The sequence below is a fragment of the Phalacrocorax aristotelis genome, chromosome 11 (assembly GCF_949628215.1).
Source record: "Phalacrocorax aristotelis chromosome 11, bGulAri2.1, whole genome shotgun sequence".
NCBI classification, from domain to species: domain Eukaryota; kingdom Metazoa; phylum Chordata; class Aves; order Suliformes; family Phalacrocoracidae; genus Phalacrocorax; species Phalacrocorax aristotelis.
The window spans coordinates 10721547-10740906 of record NC_134286.1 but is presented as its reverse complement, the minus strand read 5'-3'; the positions used below and the strand labels follow the sequence as shown (position 1 = coordinate 10740906).

Below are 19360 nucleotides of genomic sequence, written 5' to 3'. Positions count from 1 at the left end.
CACCCAGTCTCCCTTGGTACATCGCATCTGCACCCAGGGTGGATGTGCAGTGGCACTGAGTATGTGCTGCCTGTGGACAGAGGGGTGCCCACCCTTCTAATTGATGATCAAAGAGATTATTTGATTACAGCCAAAAGATGGGAATTGTGAGTGTTTGTGGCTGCAGAGCCCAACCTCGGGCAGTAGATGCTGTGTCTGAGATTTCAGGTATTTGGTGTGATCCTGTGTGATAAGTTGTTGGTATACCCTATGGGATCTGCCAGCCATGTAATGAGCAACCTGTCTTCTCGTACTGCCTGACCAAGAAAACATGATGAATTGACGGAGCTGGAAGACAGAAGTCTCTACTTAAAAGGGCTGCAGAGTGGGGTGGGAGGAGAGGACATGCCCATCTGCTCTCTGCTAATACCGTGCTCTTTGATCCGGAGGTGGTGGCATTGGAGGTAATTGAGCTCTTCCCTGCAGTGGGCACGTGTGACATCAGTGCTGCTAACAGGCAGCTGCCCTGACAGCGGGGCTGCCTCCTTGGCCTGGCCTACCCTCTCCCAGCAGGTCTGTTCCCATCAGAGGGGTGTGGACCTCCCTGGACAGGGTGCTGAGCCGTGGTGGCCAGTGCTGTGCGTGGCCAGGGCACTCAGTCGCTGTGGCATCCGCCGGTCTCCTGGGAATATGTAGTCTGTTGGCTTTTTTGGTAACGGATTAAAAATGCCAAGAACGACAAGCAGGTCCTGTCTGGCCTGCTTGGAAGAATTATAACGTGTGTATCATCTAACATCTAGTGTTTCATGTCTGGGTTTTGTGGGTTAACGCTTGAGCTACTGAAGGCTAGTTTTGTCACTGGGGTTGTGAGTGGCATGATGATGAAGAGGTAGCCTCCGTGTCCCCAGGAGAGTTGCTATCAGCAGAGACAGAGCTATGGAGAGCCATTCGTTCCCTTTTGTTTGTTTTGCTGTTTGATTCCTGTTAGTTTATCTCCACCTTTCAGCAGCTGTGAACCATGAGGGTGACCGCTGTCTGCAGAAATGCAGCATCCCTGGCAGGTGGGCTGCTTGCCTTAGGTCCCCTTCCTTGTGTCCCTCTGTGCGGGCAGGTCTGTGCTCTCCAGCGCCCTGTGCTGGGGGGTAAGCTGCGTGTTCCTGGGGGTGAATTAGCTCCTCCTGCAACATCCAGGCTGTCCCTGCAGGGCACGGCGGCCTGTGCACTACGGACATTTGGGAATCGGTATGGAAGAAGTGAAATAATTACCGGTGTGACATGCATCTGAGGATGTGGGGAGTAGGACAACTCTCTGAAATGGGAGCTCTGTTTAGGGCTGCTGCTGATTGCTCATGTCAATCCCCATGGACCAGATGCTTCTAACTAGTCTCCTTGTCTCATTTCCTTCTCTGAAATGCTTACAGCTGTTTCTTCTGCCTCTTCAGTAGGTTTTTTGTTCCTGCAAAGAGTGACAGCTCACAGATGCTGCTGGGAGTCCCCATTGCATAGCTGGGAAGAGAGACTATTACTGTGATCTTCAAGAGAAGCTAAGGTGTAGTATCTCTACAGGAAGCCTAATTTCTGATGTTTTGAAGTAAGCTTTTTGTTTCTTTTTTCTTTTTAAAGCTGAAAATAGTTTGCTGTCTCATTCACTGTTTCCCCATCACATACTGAGTAATGGAAGTGAGAGAGCAGGTAGCTGGTGTTGTTACTTATGGGTGGAACAAGGGAGGAAGAAGTGATGTTGGCCATGAACATATCTAGTGTTAAGAGGCATTCAGCATCCAGTCTTGCAGCTATGTTTATAAAATCTGGGTTGAACTTCAGTGTTATTTAAGTGTTGGCTTTTTTCCCCAAGAAGTCCATAACTGAAATGGTAGCAGCGCTTGAGGTTCATCATTTCTGGTCCTCCACTTAGCCCAGTGTACATTTTCTTCTGTTCTGCCCTTTTTGCATTCTGCCAAAAGAAGCAATTGTAGACTTACGTAGCAGGGTTAATAATCCAGCCCTGGTCAGGTGAAGAGGGTGCTCTAGGGATGCTGATGCCTATGTGAGTGTTGCACAGTTTATGGATGGATGTTAAAGGGGCATCTGAACACAGTGAGAGAAGCTATATGTACCTTGTTTTAGGGCAATGACATGTGTACTGTAAGGAAGGGGGGGATTAATAAGTCAAAGCAAATGGTTGTGTTGAGTTGGCTTGAATGCCAAGTTGAGACAGTACCTGTAACAAATTAAATGTGGTATGTTTATGTAGGAAGTCTGTGTGATCTTGGGCTCATCTAGGTACTAAGGGCAGAAATGTTTTGTGTGCTCTTATTGGGTTGGATGTCTGTTGGTCATAAACCCTAAATAACTAAAACTTCTCTTATTTTCCAATCCTCAGGTCACTTTGGTGGCTCTGCTTTGCCATTTTTGCAGTCCCAGCATCACAAAAGAATAAGGTGTCTCAACAGATGTTGCACTGCTGTCTGAGACAGGAAACCTTATTTTATAGGTGGTATGTCCATGGCTGGTGACCATTTCCCTGCCTTGTCCTCCCAAGGGTGTGTCTGTTGTGCAAGGAGTCACAGGTTGGCTCTTCCTCCTGTACAAAATATACTGGGGCTGTACTCAGCCCATGTTATAAATGAAACTTTATAAACTGCTGTAGGAAATGGAAAATAAAGTAATCCTGATTTGTGTTCTCTTAGAGCCCTGTTCTTTAGACCAAAATACACAGGATAAGTCTGGCCCTTCCCTCTATTCACTTTTCATAGCCTCCTTTGTTTTTAATTTATATATCTTTTTATTCTAAATTCTTCCTATCCCCAAAATAGAACAGACATCAGCCTGCAAGCAAAGGTTGCCAGACATTGGTCTAGTGGATTATAGTGGCTTTTTGGCCTGGTTGGAGACTGAGCCCCACCCTACTTAGGCTTGGATTAAAAATAGCCTTTCTTTTCAGCAGGCTGAAAACTGTACACAACGTGTTCAGATCTTGGTTTCTGGGCACTGGCAGCCACAGGAAGCCCTTCAGCTGTAAAAATACATCAGAAAACCTGTTTGCTGCTAATTAATCTGAAAGTGCGAAGGTGACCGGTGTCAGCTGAGTGTCTGACTGCCAGCCATGTAGTTATTGAGTAACGTTTTAGCCATGCTTCTTGCAGGACCTGAAAGAGTTGAAAACTGTAGACCACAGGTTCTGTAGTCCAGTGGCCTGGAAAGAGCCCATGATCCATCCTTGTTAGTGGAGAGAGTTGGCTGGATGGGATGAAGAGATGAATGGATGCCATATAGCTAAGCCTCAGGGGCAGGAAGCAGTCAAGGCCTTTTTTGATTCCTTAAATGCCTATCTTGGCTTAGGCAGTTGTTAAGAAAACACCAGCAGAAGCTCTTATGCTTCATTACCTATGATGGTAGCATCTTAGAGCAATAGCAAGGTGTCTTGTGGGTAGCAGGAGGACCCAGAGGCTCTGTGCTCTGGGGGGAGTGTTTGGGGAAGAAGGGGTTCCCAGGTGGGAGGTGCTTTCATGGAGGAAGGTCCAGCAGATATGCAGATCACTAGCTCTAGGAAGGAAGGACAGAGGTCTGGCCAGCTGAAAATTAAGGCAAGTGCTTCCTATGACTACTCTGCTGCCTGGTTGTATGAGCTTGGCAGGGAGCTGGGTAAAAAAGGGCTGCTTTGATGGCTGGAGGCCATGCATTGAAGGGGAGATAGCAATCCTGGCCTAAAAACACAGCCTTTTATTTTTTTGCCTTCATGTTGACCAGCTTTTTGATGCCAGGCAAAAAGAACAGCAACATTTGGGGCTGCACTAGACATTAGGCTGCCAGTTTAAATATGTCCCAGCTCAAGTACTGTGGGGAGAAGTACAAGGGCCAGGAGGCTGCATTTGCCCCACAGCCTCCGGTTCAGTGCTGTCTGTCCAGACCTGAGCTGCACCCTCCTCTCTTCTTATAAAACAGAAAAAAACATTAAGGGCAAGAGGTTTACCAGCGTTTGGTGTGGTGACCTCATTCTCAGACTGATCACTGGAAAAGCCAAGCCTCTAAACCAAGACTTCTCAGGCAAGTCAGAATGGTTGGCCATGGGTTAGCACAAGGGAAGAGTCGAGTGACTCCTTGCTCTGGGCATCTGTTTTCTGCCTCATGAACCTCAACTGTTGACTTCTTGTGTTGTTTAATTTGTTTTCCACTGTCCTTGGCCATGGTTGTGTGAGGCAGCAAGTTGTTTTACAGGGTGGTAGAAAATGCCAGCAGGCTCCTGTCTGCTCTGTGGGGGAAGGAAGCATGCAGTCCATCCGGGATGTGGAAGCAGGCGGTGCTGCCTAGCTATTGAAGCCATAAGCCTTCAAGCAATTGAAGCTGTAAGCTTAGCCATAGACCTCTATGGCTGCTAGGGCTGGGCTGGGAATAAATGAACAGGGGAGCATGATGGGAGGAGGGCAGGGAGTGTCCGCTCATTGTCTGTTCCGTGTCTGTTTGCAACTAGCATGCTCTGTGGCCCTGGAATGGTTTACGTGACCTTGTTGATCAAGTGTCTCACTGAAATGCCTTTTTCTCTTCAATTTTTGTAGACTCTGCCTTGGCCTGTTTGGTTTCAGGTTTTTCTATTCTAGACTAGACTGTAAAAAAAACTTTAAAATGTGAAATATTGTGTCTTATGAAACTGCTGTAAACAGTCATGAAACTTGCTGTAGAAGGACACTAGAAGGATTTTGATTCTGCCAAAGCCTAGGGACAGAGTCTTCGGCCATTGTCTCACTCAGTTGCATGTTTTTATTTCAGCTGTGAGTCAAGGGACTATTTGTTCATATCTCAAATTCTTAACTGCAGGAGTCAGTTCTTCCCACTTTGTCTTTATTACATAGTTTCCTCTAGGAAAAGCAAATTTTTCTTGCAGAAAAAAAGCTAACTAGGCTGCTTTTTAAAATTGTATAAATACAGGAACTTAAGCAAGGCAATGTGAACCGTTGCCCACTGCAGGGTCAGGTCAAGACAAGGAAAAGCCTGCAAAACACCAAACTGTGAAACAAGGACAAAGAAGGAAATCTGGTACTCTGGGAGATGAGACAGGCTGAATAACATCAGAAGTGCTGCTGTCCTGTATCAGTGTTTCCAGTATCAGGTGCTGAATGAGGTTGTGATTCAGGGAGATCCTGTGTTTTACAGGAGGTGTCAGTGACCGCTGGTGCAGTAGCTGGGGAGGGCTCGCCCCTGGGGTGCAGTAGGTAATCCTGCCCCTGACCCAGGTCCTGTTAGTGCAGCTTCTGCCAGAGCTTTGTTTGCTAGAACTGCTTCTGTTGCCTTGGCTCCAGATGATGGGGAGACTGTCTTGCTAGGGAGAAAAAAAAAAAAGAATTAATTGCAGAGCTCTAGGGACATCCTCTTGGATTCCTGCTGAAATTGTTTTGCCTCACTGAGATGGTGTGAAGTGAAGCCTAAGAAATATCCTCTTTGTTTTCCTTTGCTTTTTTTCCTGAAGATCAACATATGAAAAGTATTTTGATACTAGAAGGAAAATAGGAAGGAGTGTGATTCTACCATCAATTTATATATATGGGACTGATTTTTTGCCAATATATTAGGGATTAAATTAGGGCTTTCCAGAGATGAATGCATGAGATGTTTAAAATGCAAGTTGAAGACCTTGGATGACAGAAGCTTGCAGGGTCTCTGTATTAGATGGAAGGCCATATGCAGTGGGTTGTTACTGAAACAAGGTTGCACAGTCACCTGTGTGCCATTTACACTTTCTTCCCTGCCTGTTGTCTTGGAATCTGAAAAAATATAGCTAAAGTCCTGCTTTTCTATATGCTCTTTCCCTCAAAGTATCTTTGCAGCTTGGCATTGCAGGAGCTGACTGGTGAGTGAGGTGTGATCCTGCTTCTGCATGCTGGAAGTAGCACATAACTCTCTGCATTGCTAGTGCCAGAAATCGTGGCTACCGGTGATGCAGTTTGTGTCAACGCAGAGTGGTGAGATAAGTGTTTTTGCTTCACGAGAGCATCCCACCTCTGATGTACCCATTAGCCTCCAATGGGAACCGGAGGCTGGAGCACTTTGGGTTAGGGTATTCGTAGCAATGTGTGTGCCTCTTCCTAAATTTGATCAGGTTTGGAGGGTTTTTTAATGTTTGTGTTGGCCTTTGCCCCAGTAACGTTGCTAGTGTACACGACACTGTCCCAGCCCTTGCCACAGAAGCCCACCGTGCCAGGACTTCTGCTCAATGGGCTGTGCTCAAACAGGGGAGGGGGATTGCTGATCTGCTTGTCACACTCCAATGTGTGTCTCTCCAATGCTACAGTGTAGAAGTGTCTTGCTCTACTTTCACAAACAGTAGGACTGAACTCGCTGCCTTTGACTCTGCCCTGCTGCGAAGGATGGGGGTGGTGGATGAGGTCTCATGCGTTTTCACAGCCGCTGTCCCTGTTTTTCTGGGAGAGCTCAGCAAAGCCCCTCCCAGCAGGCAAAGCTGCTGGGCGAGCACCAAAGGTCTCAGCGTGTCCAGAACAGTGCTACCCAAGTGGAAACTTGAATTTGAGCTACCCACCCCTGTAATTGGCATTCATATTTTGTGAAGCACTGCTCCAGCAGGGTCACTTGCTAAACAAGGTCTGAACGGTAATAAATCCCGGGTCCTTGTTTACGCTGCTATCGCAATCTTGTGCTCTTTCCTGCTCATCAGCCGGGAAGGGTCTGCGGAGTGTTGTTTGGGTTTGGAGCAGGGCTGTGGTTTTGAGATTCCAGGATGCTGAGTGTCGTCCCAGGGACAGGCTTGGATGTTCTTCTGCCTTGGAGCCTCTGCAGCGCGACGCTAATGAGCGGACTGATAACTCCAGCCTGTTGCTGTTTTCCTTGGGTTAAAACAGTGTTTGCCTTCTGCTGTAACTGCTGAGCAGCTGTGGTGCTATACATGTATATATATTCCACTATAAATCTTGTAGTTAAACATTTCCAACATAGAACAAGGTGCTTGTCTCCAGCTGGTCACAGAAATAAAGGAAGTGAGTTCCAAAGCAATATTGCTATTATCTCTTTCTTCCTGAATTCGGCACAAAATTGTTCGTCTCCAAGAATGGATTGTGAGGACTTTATTTTAAGGAATACATAGGGTGTTTGTAGGTGTATGTAGTTATCCTGTTATGATTGGTACTGTGCAGACAAGCAGGGAGAAGGTTGGCCCCTGCTTTTAAGAATTGTTTCTAAGATAGCAACACTTTGAAGGAGGTCAAGGGAGAACAAATGGAACTATATTTACAAATTTGTTCATGTTCTCAGTGCTCCTGGAATTAATAAGCAAGTTTCTGAATCCCGACTTAAGTAGAATTTACTTTTCCGTAAGGAGAGAGGGGAAAACTTCTAAAAACTGAAAATATTTTGAATAAGTGGCCTTAATGTTTTACCTAATCTTTAGCCTGTTTCTTTCTGCACTGTTTGGCGGAGGTTGGGACTAAGCCTTGGGGACACAGATGGGAGGTTCCAGTGCAACCCTGCCCCTGCCCTTCTGTTGCCCACCCCTTTGTAACATTCTTGTTGATCTAATTTCCAGCTGGGCTCTTGCCACTGTTTTATGTAAACCAAATGCTCAAGCAAAGGCAGCATAGTCAGATTTCTTGTTGAAAACTTGAAAAACTTACCTTGCTTTTGCCCAGCTAAGAAGCTTTCAGAAGCTACTGTAGGTCTCCTGGATGGATGGTTATGGGAGTACCCAGCCTACTTTAGTTAGATCGATTGCCAATGGCAAGACTTTTTCTGCATACCCTTTTTCTGGGTTATATAGGGTTGTTTTAGTTGGTCCCTTTACTCCCTGTCTTCTGAAGGTCTATATAAAGAGGTCTTTGAAAGCCATGAAATGGAGTAAGATTCTACCCTGTACTAATGGCCTTGAAACCCCCTGTTATGCAAAAGCCTTTACAACCAGTACTGGTCAATAATTCACTTTAGCAATTAAGGCTTTGTGCATTGGGTTGATATCAGCTTGGCACATAGCAAGGTATTGCACTTTCTTTTAGTGCATTGCCCTTTCACGTGTAACACTCATAGCTAACATTCTTGATCAGCAAGCGGACCTCTTTGGTGTAATCCATGTTGTACCTTGTGGTATTATTGCTCCCAGCTATAGATCTTCCCCTGCTTTCTGAGCTGGGAGCAATAATTGCTTTGTGCCTTCTATCAAATAGCATGCCTTGCTTATGTAGGATCTGTAGATTTTTTTTTTTTAAAATACTAATTCATAAAGCATTGAACTCAGCAGCAGCAACAGACTTCAGAGTATAACATCTGCAGTCAAAGCAAAGACTGGCTTCACAGCACAGAGATCAGTCTGCTACTAGTAGCTGTCTTTTATGGGCCGGAAAATGTGAGACAGCTTACTAATAGTGTAATGAGCTGTACGGTGAAGATTGCACTCTAGGGACCTGAACACTATGGGTGACAACTTGCAGTGTATATGTGAGTGGTAATCTAGCTCTATCTCACCTTTCTACACATCTGAAAAGAGTGCAATAGTTGTGGGAGCACCTGAAGTTAGCCTCTCCAGCAGGTCCGTCATACAGAAGAATCTTCTGTTGGGGTCTGAGACAAAGGGAGCAGTTAGGGCGGAAGCCAACAAATGCAGGCACAAGCTAAATACCAGGAAAAGCTTCAAGGTCCCTTGAGATGAGATTCTGGACTAGTTCAACACAGCTGAATTTGTAGGCCCACTTGCACAACATGAGCTGTGTGCTAAAATCTACCTCCAGCATCTGGCAGGGCACCCGGATGAGATACCAGTGACTCCTTAAAGATTGGCTTAGGCTGGGCTGGGTGTATGGGCTGCTCTGTGACTACCAGCTTTGCCTTGACTCCCCAGCACCGACACCTTCCTGATAGTGTGAGGTCACCCGCAGAGGAGGTGTGTGGGACTGAAGAGCCACCCAGTGGCAGTCTCCCACAGCCTCCCCACTCACCAACAGCAGTTTGCAGCAGACTGGTCTGGACAGTGGTCGACAGTTGGCTAAATGTCTGTTTGCTGGGTGGAGGAGGCTGTGACTGCAGTGGTGTACCTCTTCTTCCATACAGGTGGAAGATACTAAGCAGTCTCTGACCTCTGGTTCTGCATAATTGCTAGTCTTGCCACGGTCCATGGATTTATTTTTCAAGCCACATCCTTTTTGCTGTTGTAATCTTATTTTGAAGATTATACCAATTTTATTAGCTATCTAATAGGCTGCTTCTGCAGGCAAGTCACTAGTGGCGCTTGGCATTAGAGATAGCTCTTGTTTGCTGTTGAATTTTAAATCAAAATGAGGTATAGGGCTTGGCTTTGGTAATAGTATTTATGTGTTAGTATTTGGAAAGTGAGTTTCCTCAGGGGAAAAGTCAGGCTGCAGGTATCTGAAAACTTTGCAGAGCTGTTGCTGCTGCTCAGGCTGCAGAGTATTTATCATTGACAGAATGTGAAAAGGCTTATGACAGACTTTTGTATGAAAATATGAACCTCTTGTGAACAAATCTGTATTCCTATAATTTGTATTGTGGTACGATCTGCAGTTAAGATTGTGTTTTGGTGTCTTTTAAAACTTTTTTTCTGCATGTCAAAAGACCTTAGTACAGAGAACTACATTCCTATTAAATTGCAGCTTTTGCAAATTATTCTGAAGTTTATTCCATGAGAACACAGTCCATGTGAACGGTTTATACTTCTCAGTTGTGAATGTGTCTAAACTGGGTGTTGCCAGAAAATGGATCAGAAATGTCAGGCATTTCCTTGAGCAGTGACTTAAGGTGGATAGTTGTATAGAATATCTTCTCCAGGTGAGCAGAGGATTGCTTAAGACATCTCACGGACTAGCCTGGGTGATGGACAGACCTGGCAGCTAAGGTGAAAGATGGAAAGGTATGTTTGTGCCTGCAAGACCCTCCTACCAGACCTAGTACCACCTTTTCTCCAGTGGCCTGGTCTGTGGTATGGCTGAGGTGGTCTAACTGGGGTGCTGTGCAAGAGTGGTCCCTCTCTGCTCTGCCCCTCCTTCCCTGTGCTGATGCCCATTTGACCCCACAGCGACCTGGGGTGGGGGGACTGAAATGCCGAGGAGGAGGAGAGGGACAGGGTGGCCTTTGGGTGGTGGCCTGCAGTGATGTCTGCCCTACTTGGGTGCAGTTTTACTGTGTATCCAGGTCACTCCTCTTTGTATGATTTGGTCTTCATCAGCCTTTACCTCAAGCCATTGTAATCACCCAAAGAAAAGTGTTTTCTTTGGGGTGTGATAGGTACAAGGTGCTCTTCATAGTGGGTTAGGTGATGCGGCAAAACTGGCTTAAAAATATTCTCTACACCAAGTTCCTTCCTGTGTCCTCTGTTTTGGCTCAAAGAAGATGTAGCAGAAAGGATGGGAAAGTGCCTCAGAACTGATGGTGCCCTGCTGAGGCCTGAGACCTGCCTGCAGGACTGACCGGAGCAAACCCCAATGGTACCACAAACCCCTACAGCATTTTCGGTGCTGGCTTCTGCCCTGGGAAGTGCAGGAGATCTGGCAACTGCTTTTCCAGTGAAAGTGGAGAAAGGATTCCAAAGTCATCTTCAGTTTCTCTCTCCCTTTACAAAAAACCCCACCCAACCCTACACTCTGCATTGCCCGTGATCTCAAGGGAATAGCTTGATCATTTTTTTCCGTGTATCCCTTCTCCACACCCACCTTTTGTGTCTTTTGAATTTAATAAAGTGGGTGACTCAGTACTAAATATAAAGCCTGTTTCCGGCATCATCTGCCCGTGGCTCATTTCCTGAGCCGACATCAGTGGAGCCTCCGATTTCCTTATGAAATAGCGAGACATGAGGTACCCTTTGCACAGTGTTCTGGGCATACTTGCTGACTTCTTTGGTGATTGCATGGCTCCCTGCTCTGAGCTGTGAATAACTAGACAGTTAATTGCTAAGATGAGCACTGTTGGAGCACAGGGTAAGTCAGGTGAGTCCTCGGATCTGTTTTGCACTGCAAAAATCATACTCTAGTTTGCAAATGTTTTTTAAATAAAGACTAACTTTCAGTCCCTACCATGTATGCAAGTTTTTTATTAAATAAGCATGAGCCTGACTAATGTTTTGCTTTCTTCCTGATGACAGGCTTGCTGAAAGAGATGGGAAATCTGGCAAAGATGGATTTTTTTCTTCTTTAAAATGACTGATAAATTCAGGAGTTAAGGTCAAATGCTTGCTCCTCAGTTGTCAAACTCTTCGATAACTGTTTACATTGGTGGAATGCACTCTGCAGTTGGTTGCAACTGAAGGTGAAAGCAAGAAGCATGTAAAACCTCAATTTGCATTAAAAAGCATAGGGGGGAGTGCTTCTATGCATCTGTGCATAATTTCATTAAAATCCTTATCTTTAAAAGAGAATGTGGACAGAACTGGAGGAGGAGAGCCTATGGTAAATGGTTACTGATCCCAGTCTGAAATGGGATGGTGGCTGCTGGCCACTCAGCTTTGATCTCTAAAGCCCTGGCTCATAGTGTGGTGTTTTCTTTCTGATAGAGAAGACTATTTAGGTTACCTGGTTTCTCTTTCAGCTAGTTACTCTTTTGGCCCTGACTGTCCCATGTCCCCCGCCCTCCCAGGAGGGGGGATGCTTCTGGAAATGCTTGATATGCAGCACCAGAGCTGGCAGGGCCAGGCGGAAGCAGGAGGATGAGCCACCTTTGCGGCTCCTTGGAGGGGCTGAGCCACCTTTGCGGCTCCTTGGAGGGGCTGAGCCACCTTTGCGGCTCCTTGGAGGGGCTGAGCCACCTTTGCGGCTCCTTGGAGGGGCTGAGCCACCTTTGCGGCTCCTTGGAGGGGCTGAGCCACCTTTGCGGCTCCTTGGAGGCCCACCGAGGTCTGCTGGTGCTCTGCTCATTCTGGGATTTCCTGGGGCTGGTGTGGCCCAGCCCTCTGGCCATGGGAGTTTCTCTAGCATGGGGATGCTGGAGGGGACCAGCATGCCCTACACCCCCTTGGCTGGATGACTGTGGAGCTGACTATATCTAAGCAAACAGCTTTGTTTTAGGCAGGAGCTAGAGGTGCCTGCAGGCAAAACCCTTCCTACAAATCACTAGGGCTGATGTAGCATGCCCAGGAATTTGGGTATTGCCATGGGTTTCATTAGTTGTCTCATACAGCTTCTAATATTAGCATGGCATCTCTTGGCACTGTTGTCTAGGGGTGGAAGAGGCTACTTCTGGAGTAGGCAGGAAAGCTTGGTGTCCAGGAGCGGGTAGTTGTCCTCTCTTGGCCGGTGGGACTTGCTGGGGAGGGCTGTGGGGCTGCACAGCCCGCTGTAGCCAAAGGCCAGCACATTGGATGTGCTCCCCTCCTCCCCCAGAGCTGTGCCAGAAGGTCTGTTCGTGAGGGTGTGGTGAGAGGAGAGGGACAAGGCGACTCCTGGATTTACCCTTTCTGTTCCCTCACCACCTGGAAGACAGCGGCTGCTGTTCCCACAGCCGTCTTTCAGTAACCTCTGGAGGGCAAATATGTATTAGTGGTCTCCCAGTGAAACTTGGCAGCTGGAGCTGGGGAGAGACGTGTCCTTGTGCAACTATATGCTGGAGGGATCCTGTTAGTGCCACAAGTCCTTCTTGTGCGTAAACCTCTGTCCTGCCGCTCCATGCAGGGGAGCGGGCATGTTACCTGAGCAGAGTAACTTCTGAGCGCCTCTGGTGTCTGTTCTTCCCTAAAAGGCTTTCTTAAAGAGGGAGGAAGAGGAAAATATGCTGGTATACTGGCTTGACTGTAAAACTTCCTATTTTGGAAGAGTGTGGGGAGCAGATCAGCTGTGCTCGAGGAAGCGGACTGGGAGTGCCCAGGGAGCTGCGTGTCCGCTGCCAGCCACCACCACACCCCAGTGCGGCGAGTCTCGGGGCATGACGCGGAGATGAGTGGTGCTGGCACTGTCAAAGTGCTATTTTAGGTTTGAGGGTAATTGCAGGTTGGACCAACAGGACTGGATTTGAAGTATTCAGAGAGCAGAGTGCTCTTAAAGCTGTGGAAAAACTGGCTATCGCTGATCCTTTGCAAATGTGGAAGATGGGTGTTTCACATGCACACGGTGTGCATCAGTTGGACTTCTCCTGACGGTGGAGCCACTGAGGATCTGTGCTGCCTGATGGCAGTGGGTAGCAATGCCCTTCCCCTCCTGGCAGAGGGAAGGGTAACAGCTGTTACACTTACCTGGAAAAGCAAAAGTAGAGTGGAGGTTCGAAGACCCAAGGGCTGGTAGCTTTTAGGTGTCTACCTCTGCACCGTGAATCTGCCACCTGCACGCCTGCAGGTGCTGCTTTTCTATCCTAGTGACACAGATGCCAGAGGCAAGAAGAGGTTTTTCTTTTCCCTCCCAAAAGCAGGCATTGCTCCTGCAATGGCTTTCCTGTTGATAGAAGTCACAACATAGTTTGAGAGCTGGGCTTTGGCATGCTCTCCCCAGGACCTGTTAAGCCCCAAAGCCTCAGCACTTCCTAAACCTTACAGGATGAATTTATACTGTACAATGTGCTTACGCATAGAGTGAAAAGTGGAGGGACTAAACTTCCTGCAGTAAGTTGCTTCAACTTTGTTGCATGTTTACCCCAAGATGTTCTGGGCTGGACACAGTGGCTGGTTTGGATCAGAGCAGCTAGGTGGGCTCCTTGCGCCCAGGCGCTGATGTGATGCTGAAGCCAGTTGCTCGTGCAGGTTGGAGCAGTGTCTCCTAAACTCAGTGTGATGCACAGGGAACCTGATCTTGGTGGAGTATAAAAGTGTTTTTCAAGCCAACGTCTTTCTTTTAAGTTGTAGCTGCAATTCTGGGCATAAAAACCTCTATTTTTGTTTCTATTATATTTACCATGCTGAGGAAGCAGGCAGGTTGTAGGTTTGGGGTTGGGTGTTTTGATTTTTTTTTATACCTCTTTTGCAACTTCACAGCTGGAAGCTAAATTTTCAGGTGATACCCAAGAAATGGGACCAGGCAATGACTCACTTTCCTGGCTGATGATGTTTTTAAAAAGAAACAAAAAATTCCCGGTAACACTATTGGTCAAGTATTTTTAATTTTTAGAACGGTCACAGGTTCTTCAAATCCTTCACTAATTCAACTATTGTGTTTATTAGTCAGTGACATCTTTTCCTTTTAGCTATGGGAGGGCTTAAACATTACAGACTTACAGGAATAAAACTTTCTGAAATGTGATGATAGTTTGGAAATCCTGTTTAACCTTTTTTGGTGATTGATTCTGCTCCTGTGCATTGCATCAGCAACAACATAGTACATGATGTTTCTGATGCTTTTATCTTCCTGGTCGGTAGCAGATGTCTGTCTGCGTTTCCTCTAGAGCAGGCAGGGTTAATTGTTGAGGTAATGCAATATATTACAATATGGACTATTATAATATGTATACTACAGGTGGACTTTTTTTTTTTGAGTAACTGTGGGGTGAAATAGCAGGCAGTATCTTCCTTCAGTGTGCACTGAGGCCAAATAGGTCTGGATCTTCATTGCCCTGTTTTTGAGCCTCTGGTGATTTTGAAGACATCCATAAAATAAGTACACAAAAATACAAGCTCTGTGTTGCTTTTTGGCTGGACAAGCAGAGAGCTAGCAATGAAAAATGCGTTTAATTTAAAGCATTAAAGGTAAAACTATTCTTTTTCTTTTAAATAATAAAAAAGTTTGCTTACCTAAAAGCTTTATATCTTACTGCCTCCTGTTCCCAAGTGCCAAGCAATAAAAGAACAAAAGCTCGTTGTTGAGGGAGGACCCCGCCATCCCTGCTCTGTACGTATGTGATGCTTTGAGCCGCCTGTCCCTTAGCCTTTCTAAAGCATCTTTTTGCGACGTGACCACATCCCTTCTGTGGCTCTTGGGAAGCGACCTCCCATTCGCTGGGCGGGGATGGTGGGAGGAATGCTGGCTGTCCAGATCCTTGCTGTAGGCGTGGGAGACGCTTCAGTGCTCGGGCCAGGCGAGGGAGCGATTTGCCTTCCCCAAGAGGAGGAAAGGTAAGGGTGTCTCATGCTGTGGGCTGACGTTAGGGTGCCGCTTGCGCTGCTGGCTCTGCTCAGGGTTCTGGCTGGCTGTGCAGGTGCAAGCACATACCAGAGGCTGCCCAGCAAGGGCTTGTTTTGCTTTTATTTTCTCTGCAAAATGTCTAGCGATTCCTAATGCTGTAGTAGATAAATGAATATAGCTCTAGGCAGAACAAAAATATTAATTTTGGGTTTTAATGCGGTTTAAATTTGGTATTTATCTGTGCACCTGACTAAGCAGCGCATGTGAACAGAGCAGCAGCAAGTGCCGTGACTGACTTTGCATCACCAAGTATTTAATTTTTCAAGTGAAGACTGAGGGTGTGCCTTCCCAGAAATCTCAGTCTGGGGCACATCTTTCGCCATCTCAGTCTGCAGCAGGCTTTTAAAAAGCAGAACTGCTTAAACTTGCATGTTAGAAGTGTTAAACATTTAAATGTTTGCCTTGCAGAAAGTGTGAGGAGCTCTGACTACTTTTGGGAAATGGCTGTAGGCTGCTAGCTGCGGTGGCTACCCAACTTTCTGGGGTCTTTTGCCTGGGGAGGCTGCGTTCCAAGTGCTGCTTTGCTGTTCTGGGACGAATGGCATGTGGCATCACAGCCTGGCAGAAGTTTGCTTCCAAACTGAGGAGCTTATCTTGCGTGCTATGTTTTCTAGTGAAGGCTGGCTATGCTTGATGCTGGAAGCCAGCGTAGACCCTCTCCAAATGCTTTAGCAGTTACTACTGGCTAAAACACTTGTATATCAAGTACTTCCAAGTATTGGACTGAAATGCTGATATTTTATTTTTTGTGTTGAAGTACTTAACATGCCTGAAAACCTGTAAAACACATCTAGTGTAGTTTCATGTCCTGATTTTGTTTATACTGAATGTGTTGCTCTGAGGTTTTGCTTAGTTTTATTTTACTCTTACCCTGCATTTATTCTGCAAAACGTCTGGCTGTAAAGAGTGATTTCCACAGCTGGAGGACTTTGACACCCTCCTGAAATATGGAGTAGTGGTGAGGTGGTGTGCTGTTTACAGTGCACACGTCTCTCTAACCATTACATCTGTCCTAGGGGTATTGGGCACTGGCTGAGCTGCTAAACTGAGGGAAGAGAAGGCAGCAGCAGCAAAGCAGCATGAAGGGACCTGCCGAGAAGTTAGTGGTCAGCTCCAGGAGTGCTAGATGAATCTTGGAGATCCTGCCTGGCCTTGAAACCTGCTAATCAGGGTGCATTTTGCAGAGGTTATTAATGCTTGTCCAAAATCAAAGAGTCACGGAGTAGAGCCTGCCTGATCCTGGACTGGCGACTGCTACCTTTTGCTCCCTGTTGCTCCTCCCTGTAGTAAGTTAAATTGTAGTAAACTGTAGGGAACACCCTGCTGTCAGAATAAACGTGACTTCACTCATTGCAGCCTCCTGGGAGGCAAAGACAGCAGCTCTCCTGCTCTTCCGTTTCACATTAATCTTTGAGAATATTTCTGGTTTTGTTAAGGGTAGATAGGGTCTGTACCATCTTCTCTAGAGAAAACAAGTGTTGAATTTACAGAGTTTTTTCTAATTCCAGAAGCTGCTAGGACAGCTATGCAGTGACACTGATTTATTGCCGTCTAGTGTTGCTTTCTTGCTCTGAATCAAATTATTTTGACTACTTTCCCTTTTTCTCAAGTGCTTTCTAAACAAGATTACAGGCAGTGGGGGAAGGATGGAAAAAGGCTTTTATTTTTATCAGTACCTCTTTCTAGTAAGGGAGCAGTTACTGAAATTACTGGGTTTTAAGAGATTTTTGAAACATAATTCCAATGCTTATAGTTTGTATTTTCTACTGTTTTGTTTCTTATTTGAGAAAACATTCATTGACAACACTTCCCTGAATATTTATCATCTGGGCAGCAGTCACCAGGCGCCTGGGATTTCAGCCCTGGCTGTGCCATCTCAGGCCAGCTCTGTTTATCTTCAAACTCATAAAATGGTATGCAAAATAGCTTGACCACAACTGTACCTTCCAAAAGGTTGCATGAAACCCACTCTCCCAAAATTAATTGCTGAAACTCGCTATTGTTCAGCTCACCAGGGATTGGCACCATCATGCTGGGTGTTTGGCTTGCAGGAGCTTGTTTGCTGGCATTGAATAAGCAGTGACTGTACTGTGATTTAATTTAGGGATCGGGTTGATTCCCCCACCTGGGTGGGTGGGAAGTTCAACAGACTGAGTAATGCTTCTTGCTTGATCATGGCATATTGAATATCAGCCACTTTACCTGCCAAGCAAAGGCGCTACCTGAGAGCAGGGGCTGGGGGTGCTGGGGGGATGGAAACAGGTCTGGTCTTCATGGCCTTGACTCCCTTCAGCCTTTGAACGGCTTTATCCAGCTGCTGGGGGCTAGGGCACAGGCTGAGGTCTGCAGCTCACCCTTGTAAGGAACTGGCCTCCTTTAGGGCTGGATATTGGGAAACCAAGAGACACATGCTTAAAGTATGTTGAGGGTAACCTGCCGGTCTCAGCAAGCAGGTCCGAATCGCTTCTGGGGAAGGAAATTAGCACTGATTCAGCCTCATGATCCTCATCCTCCTTGGTTATGCGGGCAGGGAACCCATTGGCTTTCCCACCACTGCTCCGAGAGTCCTGTCATAAAATGAGGGGCAACTTATGCCGAGTTTTGTGATGGGTGGTAAGAGGTGGGTCCTTTTTTGAAGTCATTTATGGTTAAGATACAGAATGAGCAGAAGGAAGGGTTTAATGCTGCTCTTTATCTGGGGCGGGCTATGCAAGAATAAGAATTACTATCAGCGTAAGAGTTTCCTGAGAGGCTAGCGTGATTTTTCTGTGCCTGAGCCAGGAATTTAAATTAAGCCTTCTGAGTCTCAGTCCATTAGCTGACATCTGACCCCCTCCCCCTGCCTTTTATCTTCTTGCACTTAGGTTTAAATTATCTCTGAATGTTATTTGCTTTTGCAAGTTCCAGTCAGGATGAGTGTTCAGGTCTTCCTTTCTTGAGAGGTCTTGAAAGGATCACCTGTTCCACGTTGTACTAATTAGTTAATGGGGAATATTGCTGTTCTGTTTCTACTGATGTGAACAAAATATTGAAATTCAAAAGCGAGTTAAACCAATCTAGTGGGTTATGATCTCAGACATGCTCTAACCCTGGAGTAATTGCTCTGCTAAAACCGGAGGTGTGCCAAAATGCAATGTTTAGGAGAAGTATTTGGCAAAGAGGCCTTTAAGAACTGATTCACTGGTGCTTTGAGCAGTATCTTATCTGGTTTCTTCTGTGCCCTGCAGATTACAAGTACTATGTACATAAATGCAATAGAGCTGGAGCAGTGAAGCAGTCAGTATGCCATAGCTGTGAGTCTGCAGCGTGATGGGTGTGTGCGAGTGCAGCTCTAGCAGGCAGCTGCTCTCCTTGAAAGTCAGCACTGCCCCTGCTTTCACCACCCACCCAATTCACTTGACCCTGCTCTTCTGCTTTAGGAGCTTTCAGAGAAGTGTAGGTCTGCAGACAACTTTCTGTGCTTCTCCCTTCCATTTGAGTCCCAAACCAGTTTTAAGTTTTTGTTGGTTCAGCCTCCTTGTAGTAAACGCTGGGTCATGAGAGTAGGCAAGCATCCAGATGCTCCACTCTACTCCAGGACTGCATCTCACCCCTTAATGTGCATCAGAGGCAGCTCTGGCTCATAGTCCTTCAGGGCTGGACAGGGATGTATTGAGGGGGAGTGCACTAAGGACTGGGGAAGTGCTTTTTGTTCCCCCCCCATCCATGTGCAGCTGGAATGGAGGCATTGGTGTTACTCTGGCGTCTGCTCCCCCCAGCCTTTGGGCAATTGGGTATCACGTGGCTCAGCATCCTCAGCTGCGTGCTGTCTTTCTGTTTTCTGTGTTTGCAAGACAGAGGGATTTGTGTACTCAAATGCCTACAAATTTCTGTGTCATATCCCCAGCTTTCTGGGTGCTGCCCTGAAGGACATGGCTTTCCTGGGCTTTTAACAAGGGGCTGATTCCTGTTTGCTGATTTTGGGTTTTCCGTGTGTACTGGCTACAGCTTGGTTCTGACTCAGAGTGCTGAATGTGCTGACCATTATCCAGGCCTGGCTGTACCCTGAAAAGGCTCCTTGGCTGTGCAGGGGAGTCAGAGGCATGTGAATTGGCTGATGGGTCAGCAGTTGTTTTTCATAAGAATTTAAGATGATTGAAGCTAGTGAATCTGGTTCTGTCTTGAGGGAGAGAAAACACTCTGACCTTTGAGCACGCAGAAAGTAGTGGATCAGGTTGTCCAGTCTGCCCGTGGATGTTGGGGCAACAGTTAAAAGTCTAAGCAGAAGGTATAGGAAAACTGGCTTGCTGCAGTTGTTCCCATCCACACCATTGGAGCAACCCTGCCGCTGTGCAGCTCAA

At 46.5% G+C, this 19360-nt stretch overlaps 1 protein-coding gene across 5 annotated transcripts in view; it reads left to right on the top strand.

The window, feature by feature from the left end:
• The window catches only part of PLS3 (plastin 3), a 53851-nt gene that overhangs the window by 5373 nt on the left and 29118 nt on the right, over positions 1–19360 (top strand). Inside the window, exon 2 of one of the 5 annotated variants that reach the window (XM_075106853.1) lies at positions 1422–1528. The exons of 1 other annotated variant lie outside the window; for it this stretch is intronic. The gene's annotated coding sequence lies outside the window, so the exon portion shown is untranslated. Of the gene's footprint in view, positions 1–1421; positions 1571–14839; positions 14951–19360 lie in introns of those variants that run through there. 3 more of the 5 variants (XM_075106852.1, XM_075106855.1, XM_075106856.1) reach the window with 3 other exon arrangements.